Source organism: Gorilla gorilla, chromosome 14, assembly GCF_029281585.2.
Source record: "Gorilla gorilla gorilla isolate KB3781 chromosome 14, NHGRI_mGorGor1-v2.1_pri, whole genome shotgun sequence".
In the NCBI taxonomy this organism is placed as follows: Eukaryota; Metazoa; Chordata; class Mammalia; order Primates; family Hominidae; genus Gorilla; species Gorilla gorilla.
In genome coordinates, this window is record NC_073238.2 from 62,150,027 (window position 1) to 62,173,484 (window position 23,458).

A 23,458-nucleotide genomic window follows, 5' to 3' on the forward strand; every position below is an offset into this window, starting at 1 on the left:
CTGCTGCAGAGGGACTCCTGACCGACAATCAAAGGTTGTTTCTCTTTCTTATTTTCTTAAAGGAAAGTTGCCTTATTTTCATGCTAACCTGGACATACCATCAGGTTATTTGTCATTGGTCTTCCTAAAACAGAGGACAAGGTAGAAGGTGCGAGGTGTCACGTGGCTGTGCAGGGGCCCTCACAGGAGAAGGTTCAGGTGTGCAGAGTGGTGAGAGGAGGGCCTGCAGGACACTGCCCATGCTGTAGCTGTTCTTTTAACTCCAGATTTGCAATTCCAAATCTCTTACTTCTCCTTTCTCTCCTTGCCTTTTTCTCCTCTCCCGTGAGCACTGACTCCTCCCCCTTGCGTCTATCCTTATATTGAATTAAACCGGAAATAGCAGTCCATGTGACCTTCCTCTAAAGGCCCTATAATCAAAAGGAGGAGTTGGCCGGGTGCGGTGGCTCACGCCTGTAATCCCAGCACTTTGGGAGGCCGAGGCAGGTGGATCACGGGGTCAGGAGATCAAGACCATGCTGGCTAACACGGTGAAACCCCGTCTCTACTAAAAAATACAAAAAAATTAGCTGGGCGCGGTGGCGGGCGCCTGTAGACCCAGCTACTTGGGAGGCTGAGGCAGGAGAATGGCAGGAACCCTGGAGGTGGAGTTTGCAGTGAGCAGAGATCGCGCCACTGCACTCCAGCCTGGGAGACAGAGCGAGATTCCGTCTCAAAAAAAAAAAAGGAGGAGTTACATCATGTAATGTAGCATCAAGTTTCCTCTGTTACGAAGAGTTGGGGAAAGTACTTTTTATCTCTGACACCCACATATGTAAGGGAGGCTAGTATTCCCAGCCCAAGCAGCAAATTGAGAGCCACCAAACGGAGGATGGAAAAAAAGAAAATGCATCCTTGCTCTACCTCTAGCTGCATGGAATGCAACTGGTGTATGAAGGCCCAATGTTTGGCTTGTTCTGTAGAAAATAAATCATAGGTTTCAAAATCCTGTTGCTGGCTTCCCTGGAGGAATCACTTTAAATCGTGACTACTACACTTCTCCAGGGCACATGACCAACCCACCAGCCATTAGTCACCTTGTCTGTCCCTGGCTTATAACTTGGATAATGTATTGTTCTGGAAATGTCATCTGGGCTTTTTAACATTTGCGTTCTTTGCTGAAATGTACTCTGAACTGGCATGCTTAGAGAAATGAAAGGATAAAGATTTTTTATTTCCTGCAGAGAGGGAAGAGGGCAGTTCTCACAACAGGCTTACTTCTTCCTTCTATTTCTTCCCTTTCCTCTGTCATCCAATATGGGTAACAATAAAGAGAATCAATTTGCAAAGTGAAGCTAATGGCTGAGTTGACAGTAGCATTTTCAATGCAATGCTTACATATTCAGTGCTCTTGCCTTGACTCACAAATGTCTGTTCCCATGGAACACTGGCTACATCACACTAATATAAGCATCACCACACTTATACATATTAAGGATTTTAAGACAAGAGGAAAGTAATTACTTGGAGGAAGAATAATTGACTGTACCAGGGGTCAGTTGGAGAGGGTCTAGGAGTGGTGGATCCACTGGGTCAGAAAGATTCTGTAGCCATTCCAGTCTGTGATGGTTCTGCCTCACATCAGTGATGTTTGGAAGGTTAAGGTGGACATCATGGCTGGATAATGACTCATCAGGCTGGGCTTTCCTTCTGCATTGGAGTGCTTTAGAAAGAAGGAAGCCAGTGCAAGGAAAGCCCTGAGCTGATTCCTTACTTGGGTCGAGCCCTCTTGAAGAGGATGGGCATTTCCCCATCCTCCTGTGGAGATGCCTGAGAAGGTCAGCAGAGGTGACACAGCAGATCTTATAGACATGAGAGCACTGAGTGACCGTCAATAGGTGAAGCAATATGTCTCACTAACACATTAAGGTCATTTCTTGCTTATAGAGGGAAAACCAGAATATAATTCTAACTCTGAAGGTCCAGCCTTGTACAGAAGGACAAAACCCAAGAAACGTACATACATTTCTATTCAAATTTATTTATGCTTCTTTTTATTTCCTTTAATGATGGAATGGTTTTTATCTGATCAGGAACTTATCATAATTGTCTCTCTTAGAAGACTTAATAGAAGACAGTTTTTTTCACTTCTAATATCATTTGTTTAATATGTTCTAGATATTTTTTTAAAAATTGATTGAATCAACATCACTTTTAACTTCAAAAGGCATCACTTATAAGACAATATTTAAGTGGCAGTTCACCATTATAAATTATTTTGATGAATTATGATATTATCTGCATTTAAGATAAAAGATCTATTTGATTATTTAGGAAAAATCAGTAAATAAGGACCTGTGCAATTGCCTTTTGGGACCTTTGTTGATTTCTCTCATTCAAAGGGACACTATTATGGGTATTATCTGCAGCTAGATGTTTAATGGCAGTGATGGTGATGATGATGATGATGATAGCAATAACATATGGCTTTATTTGGGAAATAATTCCTTTTATCTTATGCTAACTGCTAGGTGTCAGATATTCTATTTCAAAGCTGGTGTGGAATCCACAAGCTTGCTTTTAAATATCCATGGCAGTGCTGTATTCATAAACACTTCCTTGGAAAAGTTATAGTCCTGGTAGGCATACTCCCTTAAGAAATAATAATAGCGACTACCTAAATGAGGACAATGAATCTTTTTAAAACATTGATCCCTCCTCATGGTTTCCAAAAGTCAAGATGTATTGGTTATCCATTGCAACATAACAAATGGCATGCAAAACAAATCACTACCCCAAAATGTAGTGATTTTAAACAATAAAATGTATTATTTCCACTTTTGGAATTTAAAAGCAGCTTCAAGGGTGGTTCTGGCTTAGGGCATCTCATGAGTTGTGGTCAAAATGAAGGCTGGAGCTGACGTCATCCACACACTTCACTGGAACTGGAGGATCTGCTTCCAGGTTGGCTCACTCACACGCCTGGCGAGTCGCTGTTGCAAACCTCGGTTTCCCCCTATGTGAGCCTCTCCTCATGCAGCTTGGATGTCCTCAAACACAGTGATGAGTGACCCCCTGTTGAAAGCAATCCAAGAAGGCAAGGCAGAAATAGCGCCTGTTGTGATCCAGCCTCAGAAGTCACATACTGTGACTTCCGGTACATTCTATGAGTTAGAAGCAAATAACTAAGTCTACGCACATGCCAGGGGAGGGAAATTAAGAAGGGGAGGGACATGAGGTATGATCTTTCGAAGGAGCAATTTTGAAAGATTCGTGGACATATTTTAAAACCACCACATAAGGTTGTGTAGTCCCCAGATGAAACCGCTTGTGTTCATTAATATATTCTCACTTTAAAAAATACATGTATTGAGCATTTTATAAGCATGACTTGAAAGTGATAAAATACTTTGATCACAGTCATTCTTTATGTGTGGCATGCTGACTGCATTGAAACTACAGAACTTGAATAACAATCCTTTGCAAATACAAGCATTTGTACAGTGATAGCTCAGTGTGCCAGATAATAGGCCACTGCCTCTCAGTGCCAAACCCACCCTCTGTACTCTCCCCTGTGATTCTCCTGCCAGCTTCTCCTTGTCAGGTGCTGCCGATAGGAGAATCAAAGGGAGATTGCAAGACTAGAGGAGGTAGAAGAGATTTGCTCCTTCCTTCTTGCTTCCTGTGTCACCCTGCTTGCCCTCTCTACACCAGCAGGTGCAGCTCCTTCCCAGAGCATCAACGGAACCAGTGCATTTTCCCGGTACTTGTGCATCTAGCCCCATTGTATGCCATCAGAAATACCGGCCAACCAGTGTCCCTGCCTTAGAAGCCAGGACACCTACTCTCAGCTCAGAGAAACAAGTACCTGCTAAGCAACGGCTCCTTCTCAGAATTCTGTTTCAGCTCCGTGAGATCTCTCTTCCATGTTTCTAAGGTTTTCCAATTCCCACCTTTTCTCCTTGTTCTCCCAGCCCCAACAGTGGTAGCTACTTCCTGCATTTGATCCCTCCACAATAACTTCATTCATTTTGCCTTTCATTTCTTAGTTAACCGTTCTTTACATTAAATTCTCTCTTTTAAAACAAAACAAGTGGTGGTCTCTGTCTCCTGACTGTGTCCTGACTGCTACGTTCATAATGTAATTGTCCAAAAGAACAAGGAGATATGTGTAATGGAGGCTGTTGCTCAGAGTCTGGAAATTAAGTAAAGTCACAGGAAAATATTAGGATGCCCTTACCAATGCTTGGAGTCATTTAAGGTTGGACAACAAAATTATCAGTCATGAAATGGGGAACTATTATAAGCTGAATGCTTTGAATGTGAAAAGATAAATCTATTAGTGCTGTGGGTCTTTAAAGATCAAATCAGATGCACAGGGAAACACTGACTACCTTCAGAGCACCCTAGAGATGGATAAAGGGAGATGAGGGGTCCCACTTATGAAGAGGGCATGCGGGAAGTACTGGAGAACAGGCTATCCTGATACTTACAACCCTTTAACCAGATACAAACTCCGCTAAGGTGTCACTCTGACATTAAAATTAGGAATCTTCTATCTTGTGCTGAAAAGGGAAGCCTTTGTGTTCATTCTGCCCGGGCATGAGAGATACATGAAAAGTAATCCTGTGTCACCTTGCTGCCTATGACAGAAATATTAGCTACATCCTCAATTAATAGCAAAGATTTTCATCAAGTGAAGGCAATACTGTCCCAAACTGGCAGGTATAGATTAAAGGAAAAAATAAGTCCAGAAGTCTGTTTTAGAAGGAAACTGTTATATGATTTTTAAATGCCATCTGAGCAGAGAAAATACATTAAAAGTGGGGTGCCGAGGGTCACATATAAAATAGACTGGTTTTGACCCCAAACCATCTAGTGTATTTCTTGTAGAAATACGAATAAAGAACTTTTCTAGTTCTCTCTCTCTCTCTCTCTCTCTCTCTCTCCCTATCTCTCTCTCTCTGTCTCTCTCTTGCCCCCCCCACCCCTCCCTGCCTGTATCACCATGGGTCTGCCTAAGCACAGAAACATCCATCTATCTGATTCACGGGGTAGTGGGAAGAGATAGTCTGCCTTTTCTGTTTCAACCCCAGCTACTTTGTTCTTTTTATCGTTTTTATTCCTTAGATATGACTATGATTTACATGCATATTTCTTAAATATATTCTGGGGGGTTAAAAAGACATCACTGCCAGAGCTACAAATTAGACTACCCAAGGCCATCTCCCCTTTACCCATTATATAAAGAAAGGAACAAGAAACATGGTTACAGAGTCACTGACGTGAATCCAGAAGTCAAATTTTAAAAAAAAAAAACAAAAAAGGAGTTTAATATGAGTTGGAAATAACAGAATACTAAATCAACCATAATAGCATAGATTACAAGATTTTAAGTATATACACAGTAAGTTCTAGAGAAGAACTACTATAATTGAAATTTTATTATACAAGTACTTATTTCAAAATTGCTGGGTTGAAACTAAATTAGCTCTTCCATATGGTTAAGTGGTTGTTTTTAGTTTGGGGTGAAATTTTCTTACAAGGCTAAGTATGAAATCTGTTTCCATAAATTTGCTTTAATTGCCTGCGTCTCCTAACCAAGAAGGAATATAAAGAACTGGGGCTATAAAGTGATAGTTTACCACCACCAAGACTTTAAGAAAATGTTACCAAATATTACAAGTTTAATAAAAGTCTTAACTATTGGAAATGTGAGGTGTTCTCAGAAAACTCAGTTCTTTATCTGGGCTAAAATCCAGGATCAGAGCACTAGCCCTCCACCACCCACAACACATAAATGGCATAAAATCAGAGCAGAGGCAGCAAGACTCTACCCTGTGCTCATTCTCAGAGGGAGGAAACATGCACAGAAATTAAGGGCATGGGCCGGTCGCAGTGGCTCACGCCTCTAATACCACCACTTTGGGAGGCCAAGGCGGGTGGATCACGAGGTCAAGAGATTGAGACCATCCTGGCCAACATGGTGAAACCCCCTCTCTACTAAAAATACAAAAATTAGGTAGGCATTGTGGCACACGCCTATAATCCCAGCTACTCGGGAGGCTGAGGCAGGAGAATCACTAGAACCCAGGAGGTAGAGGCTGCAGTGAGCCAAGATTGCACCACTGCACTCCAGCCTGGGCAACAGAGTGAGACTCCATCTCAAAAAGAAAAGAAAAAAGAAATTAAAAGCATGGTCTTTGAGGCAGGAAAACTGAGTTGTGAGTTTGAACTCGGACTACATGGTTCACCTGTCTCACCCCAATTTATTCATCTGCAAATGGGACCACCAGCAAAGCTACTCTCAAGGGTACCAGAGATGCCCACATTGTCAAACTGAATGAGCCCTTTTCCACCTGGATAGTGGAAATACCCCTGAGATGCTTAATTCTATGTGTCAACTTGGCTAGACTGTGATGTCAAGCTATCTGGTCAAACACCAGTCTAGAAGTGGCTGTCAAGATGTTTTTCAAATGGGATTAACATTTAAATCAGACCTAGAACTCTTGACTTCATTTGGCACAGCTAAGACTGCCCCCCTTTTGAAACAATTTTCCCTATGCTTTCTACAAAGGAAGCCTTCTCAGCTCACACTCCTGCTCTGGTTCACAGTGGAATGAACCAGTCCTTCCTGACATCCTTTGGGCCATGTTTAGTAGGAGTTGAGGGCACTATTGTATAAGATCACTGATGGAGAATGCCATGTCCCCTGCTCACTCTGCCATGGCATTTCCCAGGTGAAATATCAGCTTCTCAACATCTGAGCTAAGCTCCCCGCCTTCCCTGCCTTTTCTGCACCTAAGGACGCCCACACTGTTTCTTTCTCTCTCTTCCTTCTTCCTTACCTCTCTCTCCACTCTCCCTGGTAGTATCTCTCTCCCCTACCCACTGAAGTTGCCTGGATGGATGAGGTAGGGCTGTGCTCTTTGCTTACCCCAGAAATTGAGGGGATGATCTTGATTGCTCCTGCTTCTTATCCCCTTTTGCAATCAACACCAAGTTTGCTCATTCTATTTTCAAACTAAAGCTTGACTCCAGCCACTTCTCTCAAACCCCTCAGTCATCACCCTAGTCCACCATCTTCTCTCACTTTGATGGTGGAAATACCCCCTGAGATGGTTAATTCTGTATGGCAACTTGGCCAGGCTGTGATGTCAAGCTGTCTTGTCAAACACCCATCTAGAAGTGTCTGTGACGGTGTTTTTCAGATGTGATTAACATTTAAATCAGTAGATTTTCAGGAAAGCAGATTATCCTCCATAGCTGGGCTTCATGCAATTTTTGATAGCCTGAAGAGAAAAGATCTAGGTCCCCTAAAGAGGAAAGAATTCTGCCTCCAGATTGCCACTGGACTCAGGACTGCATCATCAACCCCTGCTGGAATTTCCAGCCCATTTGCCCTGTAGACTTGCTAGCCCCCACAATTAAGTGAGCCATCTCCTTAACATTCTCTCTCTCTCTCTCTCTCTCTGTGCCCCCAACCTCTAGTCATGCTCTCTGGAGAACCCTAATATAGCCCCCACAGTGGTTTCCCTACCACAGCTCTCCTGTCTGGTCTCCACAAGGTAGCCAGACTGTTTGTTTTTAAAGCATAAATTATATCATGTCATTTTCCAGTGTAAAACATGTCTGTCGCTTTCCATCACATTTAGAATAAAATCCAAAATCCTTAAAATGCTCTTCAAATCTTGACATGATCTGATCTCTGTCCCCACTCTGGAGCCTCCTCTCCATCCTATGGCTACTTGGTGCACCCCAATGGGCTTCTTCTCTGTTTCTCCAGTGTGCCAAACTGCTTCTCCCCTCAGAAGCTCTTCCCTTGGCCTGGGGCACACTCCCTAACCCTCTCACTGGGCCTCCTCCTAATCATCCCTGTCACTTCCTCAATGAGGCTCTCTCCCTGACCCCCAGTAATAATACTAGCTAAAGGTTAACACTGTGCTGGGCTCTGTTCTAATCATTTTGCATATGTTAATTCATTCAGTCCTCACAACAACTCTATAAAGTAGATGTTATTATCGCCATTTTACAGATGAGGAAAAGGAGGCACAGGAAGCTTAAGTAATGCACCTAAGATGACACAGCTAAGAAGTGGCAGAGCTGGAATTTGATCCAGGCCTCCTGGATCCAGAGTCTGTGAATTTAACCATTGAGTTAATCTGCCCATAGGAGGCAAAATTGAATGGCTGCCTTTCATTCACAGTATTTACTAAAATTCATATTTTACATACAAATATACACACAAATACACACACATACACATACATATATACATATAACATGCATACACACATATGCATGTTTGTATGGTTATTTGCTAGCTCCCACCACTATCTGAGCAAGTACCATTAGGACAAGGACACTACCTCATTTTACTCACCTGTGTATCTAGTTCAGTGTTTGGTACATTAACAGTATTCAATACTTATTAATATTTATAGTCATATGCCCTTGTCCTTCTTTTCCCTAGCTCCTCATTTTAAAGGTTGCAAATTCTCAAAACTCAACTTCATTGCACCAAAATCAGATAGGAATAAAAATGGCAGTCTGTAATAAAGAGGAAAAGAGAGAACAATAAAGTAGACACAATAAAAAATGATAAAGGGGATATCACCACTGATTCCACAGAAATACAAACTATCATCACAGAATACTATAAATACCTCTATGTAAACAAACTAGAAAATATATAAGAAATGGATAAATTCCTGGACACATACACACTCCCAAGACTAAACCGGGGGAAGCCTAATCTCTGAATAGACCAATAACAAGTTCTGAAATGGAGGCAGTAATTAATAGCCTACCAACTAAAAAAAGCCCAGGACCAGAGGGCTTCACAGCCAAATTCTACCAAAGGTACAAAGAGGAGCTGGTTTCATTCCTTCTGAAACTATTCCAAACAATGGAAAAATAGGGACTCCTCCCTAACTCATTTTACGAGACCAGTATCATCCTGATACCAAAACCTGGCAGAGACACAACAAAAAAAGAGAACTTCAGGCGAATATCCCTGATGAACATCGAAGCGAAAATCCTCAATAGAATACTGGCAAACTGAATCCAGCAGCACATCAAAAAGCTTATCTACCGCTATCAAGTTGGCTTCATCCCTGGGTTGCAAGGCTGGTTCAACATACACAAATCAATAAACGTAATCCATCACATAAACAGAACCAATGACAAAAACCACATGATTACCTCAATAGATGCAGAAAAGGCCTTTCATAAAATTCAACATCCCTTCATGCTAAAAACACTCAACAAATTAGGTATTGATGGAACATATCTCAAAATAATAAGAGCTATTTACGACAAACCCACAGCCAATATCATACTGAATGGGCAAAAGCTGGAAGCATTCCCTTTGAAAACTAGCACAAGACAAGGATGCTGTCTCTCACCACTCCTATTCAACATAACATTGGAAGTTCTGGCCAGGGCAATCAGGCAGGAGAAAGAAATAAAGGTATTCAAACAGGAAGAGAGGAACTCAAATTGTCCAATTTGCAGATGACATGATTGTATATTTAGAAAACCCCATCATCTCAGCCCAGAAAATCCTTAAGCTGATAAGCAACTTCAGCAAAGTCTCAGGATACAAAATCAATGTGCAAAAATCACAAGCATTCCTATACACCAATAACAGAGAGCCAAATCATGAGTGAACTTCCATTCACAATTGCTACGATGAGAATAAAATACCTAGGAATACAACTTACAAGGGATGTGTAGGACCTGTTCAAGGAGAACTACAAACCACTGCTAAACGAAATGAGAGAGGACACAAACAAATGGAAAAACATTGCGTGATCATGGATAGGAAGAAACAATATCGTGAAAATGGTCATACTGCCCAAAGTAATTTATAGATTCAATGCTATTCTCATCAAGCTACCATGGACTTTCTTCACAGAATTAGAAAAAACTACTATAAATTTCATATGGAACCAAAAAAGAGCCTGTATAGCCAAGACAATCCTAAGCAAAAAGAACAAAGCTGGAGACATCACGATACCTGACTTCAAACTATATTACAAGGCTACAGTAACCAAAACAGCAGGGTACTGGTATCAAAACAGATATATAGACCAATGGAACAGAACAGAGGCCTCAGAAGTAACATGAAACATCTACAACCATCTGATCTTTGATAAACCTAACAAAAACAAGCGGTGGGGAAAGGATTCTCTATTTAATAAATGGTGTTAGGAAAACTGGCTAGCCACATGCAGAAAACTGAAACTGGACCCCTTCCTTACACCTTATACAAAAATTAACTCAAGATGGATTAAAGACTTAAACATAAGACCTAAAACCATAAAAACCCTAGAAGAAAACCTAGGCAATACCATTCAGGACATAGGAATGGGCAAAGACTTCATGACTAAAACACCAAAAGTAATTGCAACAAGAGCCAAAATTGACAAATGGGATCTAATTAAAGAGCTTCTGCACAGCAAAAGAAACTATTATCAGAGTGAACAGGCAACCTACAGAATGGGAGAAAATTTTTGCAATCTATACATTTGACAAAGGACTAATACTCAGAATCTACAAGGAACTTAAACAAATTTACAAGAAAAAAAACAACACCATCAAAAAGTGGGCAAAAAATATGAACAGACACTTCTCAAAAGAAGACATTTATGCAGCCAACAAACATGAAAAAAAGCTCATCATCACTGGTCATTAGAGAAATGCAAATCAAAACTACAATGAGATACTAGCTCACACCAGTTAGAATGGTGATCATTAAAAAGTCAGGAAACAACAGATGCTGGAGAGGAAGTGGAGAAATAGGAATGCTTTTACACTCTTAGTGGGAGTGTAAATTAGTTCGACCATTGTGGACGACAATGTGGCAATTCCTCAAGGATCTAGAACCAGAAACACGATTTGACCAGCCATCCCACTACTGGGTATATACCCAAATAATTTTAATCATTCTACTATAAAGACACACGCACATGTATGTTTATTGCAGCACTTCACAATAGCAAAGACTTGGAATCAACCCAAATGCCCATCAATGATAGACTGGATAAAGAAAATGTGGCACATATACACCATGGAATACTATGTAGACATAAAAAGAATGAGTTTATGTCCTTTGCAGTGACATGGATGAAGCTGGAAACCATCATCCTCAGCAAACTAACACACGAACAGAAAACCAAACACTGCATGTTTTCACTCATAAGTGGGAGTTGAACAATAAGAACATATGGGCACAGGAAGGGGAACATCACACACCAGGTCCTCTTGGGAGGTGGGGGCCAAGGGGAGGGATAGCATTAGAAGAAATCTACCTAATGTAGATGATGGGTTGATAGGTGCAGCAAACCACCATGGCACATGTATACCTATGTAACAATCCTGCACATCCTGCATGTGTATCCCAGAACTTAAAGTATAATAAAAAAATGGCAGTCTAGATGAAGAATTAGACTAATACCCTCAATGTCTCACCTTGTCTATGTATCGTCTGCGTTCATTACACAGACCAGCCCATAGCAGCATAGGCAAACTGCTATCTATGGGGTAAGATCTGAGAATTTCCTAACCTCCAAAATTTCATCCATTATCTACTTGAAATAAAATCATTAGAGTTGCTGCTCCTTCCAATCACTCATTTGAATTCAAATATTCCCTGGAAGGTAACAGCCTGAAGTCACTATTAGTTAACTCCACTATTAGTTAACTCCCAGCTAGGATTACAAGACAGATAGCTCTGTGGGATCACAAAACTGAGTGGGTGTTTCCATACCCCATGTGCTGGTACCTGGAGCTGGGTCACCAGAACTAGAGTGGGAGGGATCTTTAAGTAGAGCAGAGAGGATGCAAAGCTAATTTTGCCTTTGCCACTATGCTCAGGAGCTCCCAACTTGGCCCTGCTAGAGCTGCTTTGACAGGTATCATAAATGCCTCCTATGGTTTACAGAAAATCTCTAATTTTTGTTTGGTTTAGCTAATGCTGTATCCATGCAACAAGAAAACCACCAATTTAAAAAGTGAGAAATTTAGTTAATCAAGAAGTTGTTTTGGCTTCAAGACACCAAAGTAGTTCGGCTGATTTGTCACGGATTTAATGAAAAGTGCTGGGGTCATGTAGTTGCAATCCAATTAAACATTGTTTCTTTCCACCTTTCCCCGACTGGGGACAGTGGAAGACAATTTAGCAGTTAGGCTTAAATTGGGAAAATGATGATAGGCATCAAAAAGATTTCAGAAAATTAGGTTTTTCTTCCAACTTCTCAAATTCATACCTTTTCCTTTTAATTGTGCTATGCCAGCATTTACAGACAAACTCTTAAAAACTAACTTTGCATTCAAATTGACTATTTCAGGAAGGAATTATTGAGCTTGCATTTGCTAGGTTGATCACCTTTCAGGCAAAAAAAAAAAAAAAGGGTCCAGTTTGTTTTCAGAATAGCGTTAAAGAATCCTAACTCCAGTCCACTAATTCTGAAAACAAGAGTAGTTAAAACTATTTGAGATTTCACTTAGATAAAAAGTTACATACAGTTATATTGTGCTTACTATTGGATAAACTAGTAAAAGATGATTAACAGGCATAATTATTTGACTGCCGTTATAAATCAGAACAAATAAAATGTTCCTATTTCTAGATCTGTGGGAAGAATTTCCAGAATAAAGTGCAAAACATTGAGATGACACTCAGATCACCAGTAAAAGGTCTAAGAAATCATCAGAGAAAAAGAACCACAAACACAATTGATCCTCAGAATCCTGCTGCTCACCTACCCTTTCTGATTGAACTTGCTGACTAAGTCAACTCTCTTAAACTATTCACTAACACACCCATTGCTCTACATACTAAAAAAGAAAATAACGTTTTGAAATAAGGTTTAAAAGAGGTATAATGTACAACATGGTGACTACAGCCAACAATGATATATTGCATTCTTGAAAAACACTGAGAGTAGATTTTTAAGTGTTCTCACCAAAAAAAAAAAAAACTATGTGAGATAATGCATATACGAATTAGCTTGATTTAGCCATTCCACAATGTAACATATTTCAAAACATCACAATGTACATGACATATACAATTTTATTTGCCAATGTAAAAAATAATACAGATACCCTAAAAAATAAAGTTTTTTCCCTCTGGCCAACAGTTGCCTAACCATTCTCCCCCATCCCATCAAACTGTTGGGAATGTGTTTATTGTTTTTAATAGCTAACATTTATTGAGTATTTACTGTATATCTGGCAAAAATGCTAAGTATTTTGCATGTAGTATTCCAAAGGGAAAGGGTCTTTTATACTCAATATATAATGCATCACAGTACATTATAGTGGCTATGAATTAAGTTTATGGGGAGTAAAAGAGAATAAAGAGAATGGCTCATAAATGTTTTTCCTAAACTCTCTTTAAACCACAATGTATCAATCTTTTTACTACTCCAGACTGAAATTTAAGGGAAAAAAATGTTTAAATATGTTAAACACATAATAATTCTGGGAGCTTACATATGAAATTTTCATGTTTCAAAAACTCCCAATACAGTTGTAGGAGGTGAGATTCCACATTAAAATATATCAATTGACAGAACAGCTTTGAATACTGGAAGCATTTATGTTACAGACTGGCAGTAAGAGTTGGCTGACTGACTGGCTGATCCTTCGAGTTCTCATCTTAGAGTTCCAGAAGGTTTCTACGAAGTTTCTTACACTGGGAAACTTTTAAGATTTCAAAACAGGGTTTGTTTTCTCATCATTTTCCCTGACAAACTTTTAACATTCTGTTTCCAAATAGACGAACAAATCATTTCACAAATGGCAAGTGGTGAAGCTGTACTTACTGGAAAGATAAAGATGAAACAAACCTGCCAACACAAAACATCAAATTTCGTAAGGGTTCAGATAAAAAAAATTGCTATTGATTGGACTTGACGCACATATATGTCAGCAGTCTTAAAGCTCTGTTCCATGAAGCATTTAAATGACTGCAACTAAAATTATTTCAAATGAGTCAGAAAACAAGTTGTTCCAAATAAGCAAAAGTCTATCTTCTTAATAACACACTAAATTTTGTCCTTGTACCTCTATTTTTATATTGAGGCCCCTCTTGATTTTTCTCTTTTATGCAACTTCGTTTTTACTGTGCATTTCCATATTTTACCCCATTATAAGTGTCTGTAATTCTGTAGATCATTGTGATAGTTTTTATTTTTATTCCTAATTATTTGCTGATCCTTCCAGCGGGATGATTTTGCTTTCTGCTCCATTGATGTCAGGCCTGGCCACGTGGGTTGCTTTGGTCCGGAAAATGGGATGAAAATCGTGGCACCATTTCCAAGCTTAAGCTTTGAAAGTGACCACATGTGACCTCCATGTCTTTCACCTCTGCCAAGAACACAGTCACGTCCCAGGTAGGCACCTCTTTGGCCTGAAGCATGGAGGAGAGGCACAAGTAAGATGAACGAGAAACAAATCCACATTGTTGTAAGCCTCTGAGGTCTGGAATTCACCCAGTATTCCTTAGACTATTGTTGACTAAGGCAATCAATGGCCTTCACATTTTTTAACTGTATATATCCTAAAATAATTTTGAGAAACTAGAGGTCTCCTCTAAATTGTTAAAGTGAACAGCTAAAACTTTCCATTTTATGCCCTAAAATGCTCAAAAGTTGTCATTTGCAGCACATTGTAAAAATCAACCATTTAAATAAAACTATTCCATCATTCTTTCAAACATGCCAAATTGGGTAAAATATCTAGTCATAAGACAAGCTATCATATGCTTTAAAATGACATAAATAAGTTTTCTTTGATAGTTAGAAAATTTACATCATTCCTTTTTGCTCCAGAACTTATATTTTTCAATTTACTTTCCCCACAAAGTCAAATTCTGATATTATTAGTCACCTATTCAAACTCTTTCAAAATCAGGTCCATTACTCTTTTTTCATTTTTATAGATGTAAGCAATTAAAAAATTCTTCACATAGGTAAGTAAATTAGAATGAAAAAAATTTTACTTCTGACTTAAATGCCAAAAATTATATTGCAATCTGTCAAAAATTATTTTAATGTTTTATTGGCTGACAACTCAATTAGATTCTCCTTTAATTTTGTCAAAAGCTAAGAATTGTAAATAACTGAGTTTTAAAATTATTCATTATCTAGTCACTATACTCATTCACTTAATTTCTGAGAATTATTTTTTAAATGGCTTTACTGAGGCTTATCAACAAATATATATACCTGCTACTCTACGTGAAAACATTTTGTATAATCTAATATAGAATGAATTTGGAAAATCAAAATATTGTTAATTATAGTACTCCTTACAAAAAATATTTTTGATAACTTTTTTTTTTTTTCGAGACAGAGTTTCACTCTTGTTGTCCAAGCTGGAGTGCAATGGCATGATCTCGGCTCACTGCAACCTCCACCTCCTGGGTTCAAGCAATTCTCCTGCTTTAGCCTCCCAAGTAGCTTGGATTACAGGCGCGAGCCACCGCACCTGGCTAATTTTTTGTATTTTTAGTAGAAACGGGGTTTCACAATGTTAGCCAGGCTGGTCTCAAACTCCTGATCTCAGGTGATCTGCCCGCCTCAGCCTCCCAAAGTGCTAGGATTACAGGCGTGAGCCACCACACCCAGCTGATAACATATTTTTATCTGATCATTCAATATATGCATCCAAACCTCATAACTGCAGACTCAGCTCTGTCAACTTATGGAGGTATCCACCACGCAAAGCCAGTTGTCATTACAAAACCAATCAATCAAATTGGATTTGCTTTCTATTAGAAAAAGTCTGTCCTCGTTTTTCAATCTAAGTAACTGTTAACACATGTTCTTGTAACAAGCATCTCACTTCTGAATTCTAACATAGATATATATATTGAAACAGACCTTTTCCATGAGGTTGCTACCTGGACAAAGTAAGACTTCTCTGATCTTCAATATTTCCAAGCATCTTTAGGAGCAACCACATTTTACTGCTATGTCTCTTCCTTCTGTCGTGAGCACTGTCACATACCAGGTAGGAGCTGCTCTGTGACTGCATCCTGAAGTGAAGAGAGAATGGAGCATATTCCCTTCTCTCTCCTCTCATGTGCCTCTCCCCGGGAAGTATTGCAGTCATTGACAAGTAGGGGATATAAGAAAATGTCATCGCTTCTGCTACCCTACTTTACAATATATTTGAGTTTGGAGCATTGCCACAGAAGCTGAAATACCATTTCTAATGCCACAGTTTTCACCCCACAGAAATATGTAAAAGATAGAGAAAGTCATAAAATCCTTTAATCAGTGAAATCATCATCATAACTGATATTTTTCATTGGATTGGAGATTTTTATACCCCTGAACTATTCACTGTGGTAAGATTTCAGAGGTGTGAATTTATGCCTTTCTTTTGGAAAGTGAAAACAAAGGCAGAAAAGAAGGATGCACGTGGCTTCCTGAATTGCAGGCTCCTTTCCAAGACAATAGATCACAGAAAAGAGTATGTATGGATGTTGAACATATGTCAACTGATGCTCTTAAAACAATTTGTTCCCATGTAGCTTTTGGAAAGATTTCCTATTCCCCAACAGGTACCAGGACCCCAATGTTGCTATAGATGTCAAAGCAACTGGGAAGATCACATGTAATTCACAATTCTTGAAAAATAAGACATTTTATTCTCTACTATGTGCATGAATTTTCTATTACTGTATAACAAACATCAGCAGAAGAAAATATACATTTATTACTTCAGTTTCCATGGGTCTAAGTACACACAATCCCAGCACATCTTCACTGGGTCTTCAGCTCAGGGTCTCACATGGCTGCCTCAAGATGTCAGCTGGTGCTGCAATCTGAGGCTGAGCTCCTCTTCCAAGCTCACTGGTTACTGACAGGATCCAAGTCTTAGGATTGTAGGACTGAGGATCTCTCTCTCTCCTAGAGGCTGCACATGTTCCCTGCCACATGACCCTCTCCACAATGTGGCAGTTTGTTTCCTTAAAGCCAGCAGGAAGACATCTCTGCTTCTTTTCTCTCTACCTCTAGACCCTCATCTAAAAGTCTCAACTGATTAGGTCAGGCCTACCAAAGTAATTTCCCTTTTGGTTAACCTAAAGTGAACTAATTAGGGGGTTTAATTACATCTGTAAAATTCCTTTACCTTTGCTATATAATGTAACATAATCCAAAAAGTAACATTCCATCATTTTTGCTATGGTCTACTGATTAGACACAAGCTACAGGATCCACCCATAGTCAAGAAAAAAGAGTTTTACAAGGGGTGAGTCATTGGGCATCATCTTAGAATTCTGCCTACCACACTATTTAAGCCAAAAATAACATTAAAATTATCAATATAACAAACAGAGAGTGTTTTCTTCAAGTTTAGAGTATAAAATTTAAAGGACGGCCCCTAGAGCACTCATTATTTAGTGACTTAGAAGAATTACAAGGGAAATTAGTTTACGACATAGATTTTCCTAGCCCCACCCCTAGAGATTCTAATTCAGCTGGCAAAGAGTTGACCAGGAATCAGCATTTTAAATAACTTCTCCCAGATGATTCTGATATAAGCTCTGACCACACATTGAAAACCCCTAAATAGGGCTTCCATAATTAAAGAATGACTTCAATTTTCCTATGGCTCTGCAGTTTGGGCCAAAGAATTCCTCCAAATGGGCTTTTTAGTCCCTTTGTTTTATAAAAGCTATATTTCACAGGCTCCACCTCTCTGCTTAGCACCTAACATATTGAGAAACCTTTATATAGGCTCAGGAAGTACCCTTCTGTGTAGATAGAGTCCTTCTCGTAAGAGTAAGCAGACATCCTTCTCTCTGCTGTAAACCAAATTTAAAAATAGCATAGAGTGGATAGAAACCTGGTTTCTTCTCCAGCTGGAGTTTCTACCATTCTTCAGAAAAGAATGGGAAAGGACAAAAGTCTAACTCTAAAGCAGGCCAGGAAACTCCCTTAAGCAGTGACCACTTCATTTATATGTTCCCTACTAAGGCTCTTGCTGGTTTCTGAAGATAGGACCTCCTTGGACACTCTTTGGTCAAAATAGGGTGGGAAAGCAGTGGTGGCCCCAATGATGTGCCTCTCTATTTTCCAGATAGACGCTACCTAACTTATGAGACACAACAAAAGTTCAAGGTGGTATGTAACTTGGGTTAGATTGAATTGTAAGACCTTCAAACGCCAGAGTGTTTCAGAGAAGAAAAACACTGGGAAAAGTTTAGAAGTTACTGAGGGACATCAGGACATCAGTAGACATCATCAGCATCAGTTACAGATACCCAAAGAGTAATAAGGTGCCATAAAGACAAGTAAGAGGGAAGAAACCCACAGCACTTGATTCACTCAACTAATAGCTATTGAGTGCTTATAATGTATTGCATCATGCTCTAAGCATTATCATGGCCCCTCTACACTTTGCACTAAAGAGAAGAGGTTTGCTTTCTCACTGCCTGGTTTTGCCACTTCTTGAAAAGCTTACAAAACATACCATACTCCTCTCAGCATAGGATCACCTGTGATCAAAAGAAAGAAGGGTGCTTTGACAACTGTTCCTTACTCCCTCTTAACCCAAGGATACAAAACCAGACCAATTACAGCTCCCCCTTGCAACTTGACCTTGACTTCTAAGGAAAATTCTCAAAGATAGAAAAAGAGGCAGATCACTGTGGCTCGTAGGAAGTAGGGAATAATGCATGTGGCTCAGTCCCCAGGTAGGTAACCCACAGAGAATAGGTAAAATAAAGGAACCAAGATTTGCAGCCTCATAAGATGGTGGAGGTTGAAACATGCACTGTTCTACTTTCCCCACATGTTAAACTGGCAGTTCACACTGGCTGACCCAAGTAAAATATCTGAGTAGGAGAAATGTGACTGTGTCAACCCAACCTTCCAGATCGTATCTACATTCTTTCCCTGCCATAACCCTTCCTGTGTGTCCATGTTATCCTTCCTGGATTCCACGTACTACATCCTTGAGTTCTCTTCCTATTAAAAAAAAGTTCTCAGGAAAGAATCAGAAAGCCATTCATATGACCTTAAAGAACAGGTTGATTTTTTTAATCTTTACTTTTATTGTAGCTTAACAAATTATAGTTGTATATATTTATGGAGTACAATGTGATGCTATGATTTATGAATACAGTGAGAAATAATTAAATCAACCTAATTAACATATTCTTGACCTCAAATACTTATCATGTTTTGTGGTGAGAACACTTGAAACTTACTCTCAGTGATTTAGAAATGTGCAATGGATTATTATTTACTATATTTGAAAATTTTAGTGGTGAAAGTTACCTAATCAGTTGTCACTACTGTATCTAGAAACCAATCTTGAAAATGTGTGATGGCTTTTTTAGTGCCATCTGCTCATGGAGTCACCGCTGCAACCCTGAGTCACTGCCTGCGCAGCTCTGGCCGCCTGGCTCCCCATACTAGCTGCCAATATTTGGAGTTCTTACAACATGGCAGACATTGACAACAAAGAACAGTCTGAACTTGATCAAGATTTGGATGATGCTGAAAAAGTAGAAGAAGAAACTGGTGAAGAAACAAAAATCAAAGCACATGAGCTAACTGTTCAGATGATGCAAAATCCTCAGATTCTTGCAGCCCTTCAAGAAAGACTTATGGTCTAATAGAAACACCAGTAGGATACATTGAAAGCCTGCCTAGGGTAGTTAAAAAACAAATGAATGCTCTCAAACACCTGTAAGTTAAATGTGCACAGATAGAAGCCAAATTCAATGAGGAAGTTCACAATCTTGAAAGGAAGTATGCTGTTCTCTGTCAGCCTCTATTTGATAAGCAATTTGAGATTATTAATGCAATTACGAACCTACAGAAGAAGAATGGAAACCAGATGAAGAAGATGAGATCTCAGAGGAGTTGAAAGAAAAGGCCATGATTGAAGATGAGAAAAAAGATGAAGAAAAAGAAGATTCCAAAGGAATTCCTGAATTTCGGTTAACTGTTTTTAAGAATGTTGACTTGCTCAGTGATATGCTTCAGGAGCATGATGAACCTATTCTGAAGCACTTGAAAGATATTAAAGTGAAGTTCTCAGATGCTTGCCAGCCCATGAGTTTTGTCTTAGAATTTCACTTTGAAGCCAATGAATATTTTACAAATGAAGTGCTGACAAAGACGTATAGCATGAGGTCAGAACCAGATGATTCTGATCCCTTTTATTTTGATGGACCAGAAATTATGGGTTTTACAGGGTGCCAGATAGATTGGAAAAAAGGAAAGAATGTCACTTTGAAAACCATTAAGAAGAAGCAGAAACCCAAGGGACGTGGGACAGTTAGTACTGTGACTAAAACAGTTTCCAATGACTCTTTCTTTAAATTTTTTGCCCCTCCTGAAGTTTCTGAGAGCGGAGATCTGGATGATGATGCTAAAACAATCCTTGCTGCAGACTTCGAAACTGGTCACTTTTTACCTGAACGTATAATCTCAGGATCAGTTTTATACTTTACTGGAGAAGCTATTGAAGATGGATGATGATGATTATGATGAAGAAGGTGAAGAAGCAGATGAGGAAGGAGAACAAGAAGGAGATGAGGAAAATGATCCAGACTATGACCCAAAGAAGGATTAAAATCCTTCCTCCCAAAAATGCATACCCTGGCCTAATTGCAAAGAAAACAATTTCCAATTAAGGAATATCATACAACATGTGTAATCAATACTCAAGGTTTTCAAGTCATTAATGACAAGGAAAGTCAGAAACTGTCCACCAAACAAAGTATAAGAAGATATGGCATCTAAATGTAATGTAGTATCCTGGGTGGGATGCTAGAACAAAAGAAGAACATTAGGTAAAAACTAAGGATATCTGAATGAAGTATGGATTTTAGTTAATAATACAGGCATATTTCTTTTTATTGCACTTTGCTTTATTGCAGTTTGCAGACACTATAGTTTTTATGAAATGAAGGTCTGTGGCAACCCTACACCAAGCAAATTTATTGATATCATTTTTCCAACAGCATGTGCTCACTTCATATCTCTGTGTCAGCATTTTATAGTCATGAAGTATTTTTTAACCAAGGTATGTACATTGCATGTACATAATGCCATTGCACACTTAATAGACTACAGTATAGTGAAAACATAACTTTTATATTCACTAGGAACCAAAAAAATGTGTAACTCACTTTATTGTGATATTCACTTTATTGTGGTAGTCCGAAACCAAACTTGTAATATCTCTGTGGTATGCCTATAATATATTAATGTTGGCTCATTAATTATAACAAACATACCATACTAATGTAAGATATTTATAACAGGAAAAACTGGATGTGGGGCGTGAGAAACACATTTAACAATCCAAACTGTGTCTCTGGACTCAGAGACACAAAGAACAGTGGAAGCAAGTCTTTTAATGGTGATCTTGCAAGATCAGGTGTCTGGTAGGCAGGCACATCTGAAGCAGTTACAGCAGGTAATTTATCTCCCAGCATGCAAGTCCCTCCCCCAGGTCCTCATTGGTAGAGTGCTATGGGATTAAAATCTTCCTGGATGTCACCTAGGTTTCATTATCCCCCTTATAAGATTATACCCCAGTCCCTTTCCCCACTTAAGTTTTGATTTCCCAATAATGAAACTTTTTTCCCTTTTATGGGCTAACCCACCTCTACATTCTGTCCACTTATTGTGACTTTCTAGGTGCATGAGCCGTGTGGCTTGTCACATCCGCAGGCTGGCTGCCAGTACATAAGATTTATCATGCCTTGAAAATGGACCATTTAAATGTTTTCTCACAGGGGTATGTGGAAACTCTCCACACAATTTCACAATTTTTCTGCAAATCTAAAGCTATTCTAAAATTTAAAAGTTTATTAAATGCAGTATCCAGCACACCATAAAAAAGTATGAGATGTGAAAAAAGTAACATATGACTGATAAACAGAAAGTTAAAAAACAGTCAATGAAAGGAAACCAACAGATTAAAAAGTTATTGGAATTAGAATAAAATGACTTTAAATTGACTCTTATAGACTAAATTAACCTGTAAGTAGGTTAAATAAATGGGAGTAAAAGATGAACAAAACGAACAAAAATATGGAGAACATCAAAAGAGAAGTGAAATCCCTAAAAACTAATTCACGTATATCCTAAGATTGAAAAACATAGTATCTGAAATTAAGAATAAATTGGAAAGGCTTAATAGCAAATTGAACATCAAAGGAAAGGATGCATGAATTTGAATACTGTCAATTAAATTATTCATACTGGAGAATGGAGAGAGAAGAATGTGGGGGGAAAACACAATGTGAGAGGCACATGGGATAATACCAAGCTTTCTAACATACATGTAATTGGAGTACATTTATTGACTTGCATATGTTGAACCAACCTTTTTAGACATAATGGCCAAGAACTTTCCAAAACTAATTTTAAAAAACCAAACCACAGAGGGTGCAGCAAGATGGAGGAATAGAAGCCACACCATTCATCTCCCCACTGCTGGAACTCCAAATTTTAACAACTATCTGCACACGGGAAAGCACCATCACAAGAACCAAAAATCAGGTGAGCAATCACAGTACCTGGATTTAACTTCATATTTTGGGTTTTTTTTTTTTTGTAGCAGCTATTAGCATTTAACAAACCTCCATCCATGTGGTTTCATACCACCAGGACTCAAGCCCCACCTCCAACACCCTTAATCCTCTCCTCCGCTCTTCTGCTGAAGAATTTGGCCTTCATGATGACAGGTTGCTTTGGTAGATTTCCGTTTCCCAGAACTTTGTAGTAGCCTGATCACACCACATCAATGGTGGGAGCAGCTCGTTTTGTCTTTAGCAGCATTCACCTGTGTCTGTACACTGACCAAAGTCCACAATTTATCAGGGTTGGCATTTGAGCAGGAGCTCTGGTTCCTCTTTAAGTGGTAACCCTTATACCAACTTTCCCAAAGGAACCTAGGTGAAGTTTGTCAAAGTTGATCCTGTGGTGATGCTTGCCACCAGTATTACTCCTGCCTCCGGAGTGCTTTTCGTGCTTGCTGATGAGGCTGTGGCTGTGGCTTACATGGCCCAGAAGTTTCTGGGTCTTCCTCAGCCTGAATGGTATGTCAGAAACTCTTGGGTTATAGCCTATGTTCTTGATTTTTTCCAACAAACAGCATAGCCTGGAGGACATTGGGCTGTCATGTTGGGTTGTCATGGATGGCACCTTATATTCTAGTTGGGCACATGCTGCAATGTGAAACAGTTGCATGGTCTTACCATTTCTCACTATTCTGATGTTTTGTCACTGCTCACATTCATTTCTGAAGAATTCTTGGTTTTAACAGAACTCTGTCTCATTATATCTTCACATTGATATGAAAATAAATCAAGGACAAATATAGTCTCATATGACATTAAGTCATAGTTCTTAATTGTGGATATGTGTTCATCAGACTTAGCAGAGGGGTTTTAAATATGCATAAAAAGACTTGAAATAAAATTCTC

General features: G+C 39.1%; 2 pseudogenes; one reads left to right on the forward strand and one right to left on the reverse strand.

Moving 5' to 3' along the window:
- Positions 1–19,375: 19,375 nt before the first annotated feature.
- LOC101132871 (nucleosome assembly protein 1-like 1) lies at positions 19,376–20,653 on the forward strand (annotated as a pseudogene).
- A 1,975-nt stretch (positions 20,654–22,628) lies between these two features.
- LOC109029304 (large ribosomal subunit protein uL15-like) lies at positions 22,629–23,222 on the reverse strand (annotated as a pseudogene).
- Between the last annotated feature and the right edge of the window lie 236 nt (positions 23,223–23,458).